Source organism: Amborella trichopoda, chromosome 13, assembly GCF_054954075.1.
Source record: "Amborella trichopoda isolate Santa Cruz 75 chromosome 13, AtrichopodaSantaCruz75HAP2 v2.0, whole genome shotgun sequence".
NCBI lineage: Eukaryota > Viridiplantae > Streptophyta > Magnoliopsida > Amborellales > Amborellaceae > Amborella > Amborella trichopoda.
In genome coordinates, this window is record NC_142348.1 from 26,313,448 (window position 1) to 26,325,812 (window position 12,365).

A 12,365-nucleotide genomic window follows, 5' to 3' on the forward strand; every position below is an offset into this window, starting at 1 on the left:
GGAAGCTGAGATGACCATTTACCCCTGATTGAGTTTGCTTATAATAATAGCTTCCAAGCCAGTATTCAGATGGCACCATATGAAGCCCTGTATGGAAGGAAATGCAGGTCACCCATATGTTGGGACGAGGTTGGTGAAAGAAAGCTTTTGGGGCCAGAAATTGTCCAGATAACCACAGATAAAATAGCATTAATTCGTGAAAGGCTCAGGACAGCTCAGTGTCGGCAAAAGAGTTATGCCGATAACCGAAGGAGAGATCTTGAATTTGAGGAAGGTGATCGAGTTTTCCTAAAAATCTCACCAATAAAGGGCATTATGAGATTCGGCAAGAAAGGAAAGTTGAGCCCACGTTACATCGGACGATTTGAAATCCTGGAAAGAATCGGAGGTGTCGCTTATAGACTTGCCTTACCACCCGAATTGGCAAATGTCCATAATGTCTTTCATGTATCTTCACCACGAAAATATCAGCCCGACCCGTCCCATATCTTAAAATATGAACCTTTACTGATCAAAAAGGACCTATCCTTCATTGAGTAGCCAATTTTGATACTGGATGGAAGGGTGCAAGTGTTGCGTAACAAGGAGATTCCTTTAGTCCGTGTATTATGGCAGTACCATTCAAGAGAAGAGTCGACTTGGGAACGAGAAGACGAAATCAGAGAAATATACCCCTATCTTTTTCAGTAATCAGGTACACAAATTTAGAGGACTAAATTTCTTTAAGGGGGAAGAATGTAACAATCATAAAATTTCAAAAAAAAAAAAGAAGGAGAAAAGATGCTTTTAAACAGGTGATGGTCTGTTTGAGTATGATAGTCCTTGGGGATCATCACTATTTTCAAAAGTTTTTGCCTTTGCCTTTGCCTTTACTTTTGCTTTTGCCTGCTTTTACCTCCTGCTGCTTGCAGCTGGCCACATCCTTTAGCGGACGTGGTTTTCGTATGTTAAAAGCAGACGCTTAAAGCGATACCTCAGGTATGAGGTAGAGCGTAATAAAATATTATAATAATGCGTTCTAAGAATTTAAATAGGGGAGGTGAGCACTCCTACCCTAGAAAATTTTGAGATCTCTCTCTCTCGCCTAATTTTATCGAAGTTCCCTCTCAAATATTTGTGGGTAAGTGACATCGTCTTCCTGAAAAATAGTCTATTTCTAATAAATAGTGATATTTTCGTCTAGGATCTTTATTTTATCAGTTTTATGTGTAAGTGACCTCATTGTCTCGAAAAATAATCCATTCTTTTTAAAAATAAAATGAAATAATTATTTCTGCTTATTATCATGAATTTTAGGCGCGATAAGTTTTATGCGCACGTGACCTCATTATCTTGAAAAATAATTTTTTTAATAAAAATTGTGATATTTCATCTATGTTAGAAATTTTGAATGCTGTAAATTAGAAAACTAAATTTATTCATTTTTCTTGTCTATTGTTAGAAATAAATGTGATATTTCTGCTTTTAGTAAAATTGTGATATTTCTTTCTACTGTTTTGAATATTTAGACATTGTAAAATTCATGTGCAAATGACTGCCTTATTATTTAAAAATTGACATTTTTACAATTAATTATAGTATTGCTGTGAAATGTTTATTTGTGGATTGATATCCCATAAATTGTGATAATTCTGTATTCTTGAATTTCTATAAGAGTTTTTCTATTCATATTAAATTGGCAATTATGCTAGAATGGCTTTACAAACTGCTACCTTTCTAAATTTGAGCCCAAAATATTTGATTGGTTATTTTTGAAATGTTATAGAGAGTGACTGTTATTAATGGTTTAAGTGAAATTCATATTAATAATTTCAGTGATATGTTGAGTACATGATATTGCTGCTTTCGAATGTTTAAAGAGATTTAGAAATAATTTAAGTATGCAAGTGGACTCATTCGGTTCGCCGGTGACGTATAAGTGGACCTATCTGGGACGCTGGTAGGGATTAAGTGGACTCATCCGGTACGCCGGTGAGGTATAAGTGGACCTGCAGGGATTAAGTGGACCTATCTAGGACGCCGATAGGGATTAAGTGGACCCATCAGGACGCTGATGGGGTATATAGGTGACCTACTTGGGACGCCAGTAGGGTATTTTGTGAAATCCTTTGAATTATGTACTGCCGTTAAAAGTGTTATAAGCATTTCAATTACTCGGATTATACTTAATTATGCATTTATTGAAAGTGAAACTGTTGATGCATTTCTATTAATAGATCTCATTTTGGAAAATATTGATATCTTTCTAACATGATTATTTTTGGGATTATGATGATCACTTACTGAGTAGCTAAACTCATCAAACTATGGTAAACATTTTTCAGGATAACTGCGGATTCATTTTGAGTGCTAGTCAAGATCAACCTTGGAAGATACTGTTGTTGTGCTAGCTTTCTTTATTTACTTTGTAAGACCTCGCCACTGTAAATTTGTCCTATCAATAGATGTATATATGTTTTGTCTGTCACATCTCAGGAATAACAATATTGTAAATTCTTGGGGTGTGATAGGATCAGTTGGTTGGGTGATCGTTCTGGTGGCTGAAGACTTGCACCTGTCGAGGAGACTTTTTGATAATATGTGTTTGATGGTCGTGGGCCATGTTCTAGTTTGTATTGGAGTGACGTATTTTTTTGTATCTGGGCCTTTTGGGGCCTTGAACGATTGTAATACTCTAAGTTATATATATATATATATATATATATATATATATATATATATATATATATATATATATATATATATATATATATATATATATATATATATATAAGTTTCAATTTTAATTTGCCAGATCTTGCATGTTTGTGATTAATGTTTTTCTTTATTTTTAGTGGTTTGCTTTGATTACTGTGTTTCTAAAGTAATGAGTGCACTCTGACCTGTGTGACATTCGTTACCTCTGGATGAGGGACCCGCACTCTGACGCCCTCCGGCGAGAACGGTAGGGGGCAGAAGCTGGGGTCGTGACACAACATCCCACCCTCTATTCCTAGTATCAAAACTTTTGGGTCCGGGAAAATGCTGAATAAGTGAAGAGGTGGTCGCACCATATTATTTCAAATTTGTTTGAGAGGCTTTAATTTATGCATTTATGTATGGATAAGGTTTGTATATGGTGCCCATCTTATTATTATTCTACACATCAATGCACACTTTTAAATTTTGTCCAACAATGTGGTTTAGGTGTTGAAAATCTTATGAATAATTTGAACATTCATGGTCAACTCTAATTATGAAATTTAAAATTTTTAAAATAATGAGGACCAAGTTGATCTATAAATACTTAATTTTTTTGAAAATAAGCGGTTGACATAACTATTTTCAAGATACAGTCCTTGGGGTTCTTTTTTAACTTAATATCTACTAGTTAGATTACATACGTTGCTCGTAAAAAAGAAATAAGTAATTACGTAAATAATTGTACAAAAATGTGATAGAAACACAATAAAAATCTATAACATCATAGTAATAAAACAACGACATTGTTGTCATTGTCTGTGATTAAAATATAGGCATAGTTATAAGGATCTTTTAAAAATTATTTTGAGAAAAATAAGAATTTTTTTTATGGAAAATAAAATTAAGTATATTTTATAATTATTAAAAAGTGAATGAGGTATTATTTTTAAAATATATAATATATTATAATTATTTATTTTAATAGTAAAGAAAATATATTTTATTATGACATTTCAAAATATTAAATTCAAATTGTGAAAATTTAGTTGTTTATAGATTTGCAACTAAATAATGCAATCATGAAATTATGGTATGCATGGATGGAGAGTATGACAATCAATATTTAGTAGCTTTTTATAAATCTTAGAATAAGGGAAAACTATTCATTAAAGTATCTCATATTCAAGTGAATAAAAAAGTAGCAATAAATTGAATTTACAATAAAAAAAATAAGATTTTAAAATGTTGCAAGTTTGAAAATAGGTAATAAGCTTTTTATTTCACTACATGGATTGCTCTCACTATTTTTTTTTTAACGTTAAAAATTTTCACCATTTTTCGATTTGTGTGTCATCCGGAATCCTCTCTCTCTCTTCAACCAACTTTCTCTCTCTTCAATTACACTATGTAATCTTTCTTTCACTCTACTCAACCAAGCGTTGTGTTATGACTTTTTAATTATATGTCCATCCATTAAATGAAATTACTTTGCGTATTAATTAACTAATACTAATTTTCATGCTTAGATCAGCTTGATTTCATTTTAAAATTCCAATACTTTGAGAGCCCATGCATCAGATGATTTCATAAAATTTCAAAAACTTTGAACTACAAATACCCAATTTATTTTGAATGTTTCAAGACAACCAAATATTGGAACTAAATATTGTGTGAATTCAATGCTTAACAATTTTTATGATTAAGGAGAATTTTCATTACCTATTCAAATTCATAGATATGTACGGTCATAAATTTAAACCATAAAACTTGAAATTAAGTAAAAGACCATAAAAATAAACCAAAAATCATGAAAGTAAAGCAAGAAAGAACATACCTAAAAATACAAAAAAAAGAGAAAATAAACAAAGAGAGAATGCACATTCAATATACAATATATTGGCAACCCATATATTCAAGATAGTAGCAACCAATATCTTCAATATGACATATTTACAACCAATATCTTTAATATATCTATAGATATCCTTTATTTTTTATCTCTCTTTACACATCGCTATCTCTACATACGCACTCTCTCTTTGTCCACATTTCTCTCTCTCCCCCACAAAAAAGCTTCCATAAAAATATCTCATCACCTCTAAAATTCTCCATGCCTTTTTTCTCCCCACTTCGTTATTTCTTTCTCCTCTGCATATAAGCTTTCATACAAATACATCATCTATTCTAAAATCTCTCAATATAAAGAATCCATATATCTCTCTCTACTCGCATTCTCTCTCCACCTTTTCCAATTTTTTTCCTTTACACATATGTTTCCATAAAAATTTCTTCATCTCTCTTAAATTCTCTTATACATTCTATATCTCTCTCTCCCCCTATGCATAGTTTCTCTCTCTAGTTTTTCTAAAAATCTCTCATGCATTCTCTCTCTTTCTATATCTCCATCTGTCTCCCTAAGGTTCAATAAAAATCTCTCTATATGATTTATGATTTATTTTAGGATATACTTACTGTTCCATAAAAATCTCTCTACATGATTTAGGGTTTATTTTAGGATATTGCGAAGTAAATATTTTTTTTTGAAATCCTTTTAAAATTTTTATGCATGAGGATATGGGCAATGATTTCATGCAACACTTGTATAGTAATATGATGCAACAACCTTTAAAAACCATGTTATAGCTATTTGTTTGATCCAAAATTTGAAATATACACTCTTTTAATTCTAATGAACAATCACAAAAAAAGGAAAATTTGAAAACACAACCTAGAAAGTATTTCTTTAGCCCAATAAATATATGCCGTTCATTTCGGTGAGATACTTAGATGTAGGCCGTAGAGGGATTTTTTCATTTCCAATATTTTTGGATGGCTTTATTATCATTAGATGAACAATGTGAAAAAAAGAAAAAATGATTTTGAGTTTATAAAGGCTAAGATCTTGACATTCACCAAATGAATAGTCTAGATTCGTTTTTGGAGAGGACTCATTTTGACCATATCTAGAGTTCAAATTGAATTTTTTTTTATTGTTTATTGAGATGAAGAGAGTGTGTGTGCGAAATTTTGGGTCATACAAATACCACAAATATGGTTTTCTAGAAGTGTCGTTGCATCATACTATAATACAACCGTTGCATGAAATCACTCCCATGAGGATATAGGTTCGTACTCTTTCTCTCTCCCTCTCTCTATATCTCTTCCCTTGAATATAGGTACACGTCTCTGGCATCTCTCTCATCCACATATCTCTCTGGCATCTCTCTCATCCACATCTCTTTTTCTCTCTCTAAAGAGGGTTGGAAGTCTAATAAGAACCATAAATTCTCTCTAAATATTATCTATCTTTTAATAATATCTTACTCCTTAATTTTCTCTCCAGGTATGTCTCTCACACGATCTTTCATCCACGTCTCTTTTTCTTTCTCTAAAGACGATAATAAGTTTAAAAAGAATCATAAAATTCTCTCTAAATATTCTCGATCTTTTAAAAATCTCTTACTCCTTAATTTTCTCTCCATGTATGTCTCTCACACTTTTCTTTCATCCAAGTCTCTGACACTTTTCTTTCATCCACATCTATATTTCTCTGTAAAGAGGTTACATATATCTTTCTCTTTCTAACTAAAGATGGCTAATGTGTCCTATACTCTCTATAAAATTATGGTACTTTCATATTCTCACGACACATGTCTACCCTTTAACTCTTGCTTAATAATGTAGTATAGATATATAGACACATCTCGATGTTAAGATGATTAATTGAAAGGGTTTCCAACTTTATAATACTTTTTTATACTATATAGAGGGACAACTTTAGAATACTTTTTTATACTAAATTTTTCTTATTTCTATATTATAAGGTTGCTACCTTGTATAAATGATTTCCCTTATATATTTTCTTTTTCTTTTCATAAATGCACCATAAAATGGAACTTTTTAATTTTCTATTCCTTCTCCGAGGAGAGTCCTCATGGAAGATTAAATGGAGAAGGTGAAGGAACAAGGATAGAAGGTCCAATTAGCGAGACTATTATCAAGTAACTCGTAGGTCTGTAGTTCATGAGCTCGTTGTTATTGTACTGTTTTCCAAATCATGAATGTTGGTGCTTTCCCACCATTTTGGTTTTTGTGTATTTGAGGCTCTTGTTCCCTTGTCATTTGAGTCTCAGAAACTGTATATTTTCATGTGATTATAAATCTATTTGATTTTAACCATTTTTTGAGTTTAAAATTTTATAATTAGAGATGAAAATACATTTTCAGATAATCTTAAGAATTTTTTACATCAAAATTATATGTTATACTAAAATTTGAAGGTTCGCCTTAATTAGATTGTTTAAGCTTGCAACCTTGTACAAACCACACCTTTTTGGGGAAATGGTTTAATAGAACTGGAGCCCTATTAATATAAGTATGGCTTCACCCAATAACTCATAAAAAATTGTAATTCAAACATTGGAAAACCTTTACATCAATCATCTTGACTAAAACATTATGGTTATGAAAATATTGGGATTTCAAACTCTAAAAAATGGTATATATGTTAATAAATTATGTAGACCATCCATATCGTCCTAAAAATAAGTGTTCAAAAATCCATAAGATCTATGTGATTTTTTGAATTTCAAACTTTATTATCGATATTGAAAATTGATTTTAGAGCCATCATAAAAATTTATGGAGCCGAAAGTGCTTTCCAAACAAATATTTCAGATAAAGCTTTATTTTGTTCTATGGAGCCCATGCCTTATAAAAACTTCATCCATTCATGAAACTAACCAAAGAACGAAGACGTGTCCGTAATGAGATGCATCCAATAATGCAGTGGTCCAAGGTAGAGAGAAGATTCAGAATCCAAAAGGACCAGATATGCACAAAGGACACATATGGAAAGAGAGCGTGAATTATATGGAGAGAGAAGATTCAGAATTCAAAAGGATTGGATATGCACAAAGGCCACATGGAGAGGGAGTGAATTATGGGTGAGAATGGGCGGTGATGATAAGATGAAGTCAGTCACCATCATCCTCATAACTCCCTCCTTTGTCTTCGTCAGCAAAGCGCACATAGATGGAGGGAGTTAGTGGCAAGCCGTTACGATTCTCATTCAGCCGTTTGGAATCTCCGTCAAAAGTTACCCCAGTGACGGTGATTCTTTTTGCTGTTTCTATATGAATCCAGTGGTGGTGATTCTTTTTGCCGTTTCGATACGAATCATTGATTGATATCCGACAAGTAGTGGGTGGTCGGGGCAACCGGTAAATACGAGTCCTATTTTATTATTATTTATTTATACATACATATGATTTTGTGAACTTGCCGAACGTAGGAGCCCACGTAGGGTCGGTAATGGGACGGGTTGGTTAGGTCTGACTTAGACCCACACTCTACCTAGACTTGGGTCGTGTCCAAGTTATTTGGACCAGGATCTGACCTATGAGGTCTGGTGGGGTTTTGGGTCTAGAAATAAAAACTAAAAAGTTTATTTGATAATGATATATAGTTAATATTAGTTAACTTATTTGATTATTGAGAATGGGGTTGGAGTCATGGTGGTAGCACCACTTGTATCCTAGCTACGGACTAGGCTTCTATTATCACCTAACGCATTAAAAAACCACTAACGACTTCAAAAAACTAGTAGGGCCGTCATTCCTACTGAATTACCCAAAAAAAATTTATATAATTATATATTTCATACTTATATAAACTAGGTCAAGTCGGGCCAAGTTAACCTTGGCCCCGTTAGGTCCAACACGTGGACCCCGACCCGAACCCTAGCTTGCGGACCGACCTGACCCATTTGCCACCTCTAAGCCCAAACTATGACATTGCCACGAGTGATATGAGTTTGGCCTAAAAGGCCCTAAGGCTGTTTACAACCTAATAGTTTAAAACTTGGTTACTCAGATGGAGAATCAGCACTTCAGTTTGCGAATTGGTTGAATAGGTTTGGAGAATACATCATACTATCCCAATGCCCCTTAAAATTCATCCTTACTATATATATTTTTTGTTCTTTTATATTTATCTAATATTTTTTAAATCCCTCTAAATAAATCCATATTTAAAATTCTTACCCGCAAATCCAGATTTTGAAACATTGCCAAACCTATACGCTGTCCATTGGGTGAGCCATACATAGCTAAGAACGTGATTTCCATTTCACATTCGCACTTACCAACATCTCCCCTTCTCCTTCGCCCAAGTTACAAGATATTGGGGACTTTTCTGAACAGGGTAAAATTACGAATTTATTGTTTTGTCCATAAGTTCAGTAGCTTTACCATGTTGTCCTACTCCCCCCATTTTTATTACTTTTTTTAAATTTAAACTACCTATTTTTTTAACTTTTAAAATTTTTAATATCGAACTGTTTATGTTTCACACATCGAACCTCTTATTCTTAATTTTTTACTTTTACCCCAGTTCGATGTTACAAACATCGAACTACATATTTTTTTTAAAAAAAACTTTTTGACATTTGTGGGTTGGTTCAATGTTTAATATATTAAACTACCCCCATTTGTAGGGTGATCCCAAAACTACAACATTGGACCACCCTTAATTTTTTGCCCAATGTTGTCTATAGGGCGGGTTGACCTTACCAAACATTGGAACATCTTTTTCCATAGTTTTATTATTATTATTATTATTAGTATAACGGCATGAGCTTTTTTAACATTAGACTGATTTTGAATTACTTTTTTTCTTCCTAAGTGTCTATAGTCTGATGTTTATTATGATGGACCCCTATAAAGAAGGATAGGCAAAAAATATAGGGCAATCCAATGTTGTATTTATCGATCTGTCCTACAAGTAGAGCAGTTCAATATTTTGGACAGCGGACCGCCATAAATATTAAAAACAAAGGGTCTTTAAACCATCAAACTAGGGATAATATTACAAGAAAAAAAATCAAGGGAGTGGGAGCCCATGGTAAAATTACCAAACTCAGGACTAAACAACAAATTCAATAATTTTATCCAATCCATATGTAAAAAAAAACCCTTTGACTTCATGGGTAAATCAGTGAGAAAGGGGTCCCCTGTTTGTAATAGGAACGAAACTTTTATGCAACCGTCGTATAAAGTAGAGCACTGCATAGGTGGCAATGAGGATTTAAACCTCCTACGAACCTTATAAAGCTACACCCTCTAGCCAACTAACTGTTATTCGTTTACTTGCCTCAACAATTAATGGGGGAAATTTCTGTGACCCCAATAAGTTAATGTTGCCCCGCTACTTAGCCGTTCCATTCAGATTGAACGGTTATGATGGTTCATACCACAACTTCACGGTAAATAATGTTTTTTTTTTTTTTTTTTCTACAAAACCTTTTTGAATGAAATTTTGGGCTTCCCATCATAAAATTAAGGCGAATTTGGAAAAAAAATAAAAAATAAATATTTTCCATAAAAATAAATGACCAAAATACCCCTAAAAGTTTTAAGGGTATTCTGGTGATTTTTCATCATCAGATTTTTTTTTTATATATCATGTGCACCCTTGTCAGTATAGATGCCCCAAAATTTGATGTAAAATGATTTATAGAATAAAATTAAAAATAAAAAACTCCTAACCATCCGATAAAGATCTAATGGTTTAGAGCTAGCTTGTGACATTGTGAGTCGAGCCATCTTAGCCATGTACTCAGATCTGGGTGGGGTTCCATATAAACATTTCCCACAATTAATACCCCACCTCCTTTCCACTATTAAAAAGTAACGTAGAGTTGGAATAAGATGCCCCTTATTACGGCCTCCCACCAGTTCAGAGACGCACTTTTGTTTTGTTTTGTTTTTCTTTTTGTTTTGTTTTTTGTTTTTTGTTATTTTCAAGTAAAAACCCATGACACTAGTCTCAATTCTCAAAAGTCAGATGCAACAATGGACGGCGGAGGTTTAACGTGTCACTACTCCAATGCCATCCGCTCAAGGGCCATAAGTTAGCAAACTTCGATTATACATGTGCCACACACTAGCCTTGTTGGTCCCAATACAAAATAATAACAGAAATAATATCAACAAATAAATAAATAAAACCAATAAACAACGTAAATGGATATATCCTTAACTCAACAAGGGATTTACGGTTCCATACCAAATCTTAAAGACAAAGCTATCTAGTGACAGGAAACCTTGAGAGTTCCCTTCGGTGAATCTCATTCACCATGCATATTTTTTTTATATCTTTCTCTATCTTTTCCTCTCTTATTTGTCTCTTGCTCATTTATGAAGGGTTAACCTCTTTTTATAAAGAATACATTCCTTTGGTAACTGTCTCTATCATAGTCTGGAGGAGTTGAGATCTACGAGTAACTCATGCCTTAGTTCCCTTAAATGTGGCTAATTATGATTAACAAGTTGTCACCAAACTGTTAATCCTATATAATGAGCTAAACCTGTAATTAGTAGTCTACTAATGACTCACATGATAGAATCGGCTTGAGCGAGAGAGAAAGAAAGTTGCAATATTCCTCCTCTCGAAGTCAGGAATACTACTCCATCTCCTCCTCAATTTGATTGGAAGGCTCCGTCGAAGTAAAATTCCCACACAAGAGCAAGGTCAACGCATAATACTACTTCATCTGGGAGATCGCTTGATAAAAGAGATTCTACTGGTACGGGGTGTGCTGCAAGAAAGTCAGCCAAGCTTGGCCCTTAATGGCTTTCTGTGAGACATACGTGACGTCGAATTCCATTAGCAATAATGCCCACTTAGCAAGGCATCCTGATAAGCATGGGCGTGTCATGAGAAACTTTACAGGATCAACTTTTGATATAAGTTTCACTTCATGACCAAGCAAGTAATGCCAGAGTTTTTATACTGCGAAGATCAGGCCCAGACACATCTTCTTAATAGGGGGATAATTCTTCTCGGCCCCTTGCATCCTATGGCAGAGGTAATATAATGCAGTCTCTTTTCCCTCTTCATTGTTTTGTGTCAACAATGCTCCGAGTGACTCATCTAAAGCAGTCACGTATAGAATGAGGGGTCTTCCCAATACTGGTGTAGAGAGTACTGGAGGATTGAGTGGATAATGTTTGATGTCGTCAAGGGCTGCCTGACATGCTTCATCCCATGAATGGGGTTGTTTGAATGTATTTTTTAGCATCTTGGTCCCTGATTAGGAGTAAGTAGGAAGCAGGTCAATAAAGCTTACAAAACAGTGGAAATTCTTAACAGTCTCAGAATGGTCCCATAATTGGAAAAGATCTTCATTAGCACTTCAAAAGACCACCTTCCAAGTTTCATCGCAATCAGACATGTCTAAGGTAGTGAACACAAAGAAACAATTTCAGCAAAATCGGTATTTGACACCCTGAAATGGACGCTGTAACTAGAGCCATACATTTGGTGCGTCAAACAACAGTGGGACCACTACTATTAGATTCAGCATGGTTGAAAACCCCTATGAGTCAAGTTTCGGCTTAATCGGGCACTCCAAGACAAATTTATGGGTAAAATACCGAAAAATGGTAGGTCGCACACGATTCCCGTGTGGCCACCCTGCACTTAAACACCATTAAAGGTGGTTATTTTTACAGTCACAGGCAGTCACTTTCGGGGCCTATATCTCACTTGTTTCAAGTCAAATCATACCCAAATTTGGTGAGCGTGTTCGTCTCATCAAGACGAACAATTCGATATGCGGTACGCCCCGTAACGACGCCCGAGCAGAGAGAAAAAATGGAAGTCGTTGATCCGTGAAGAAA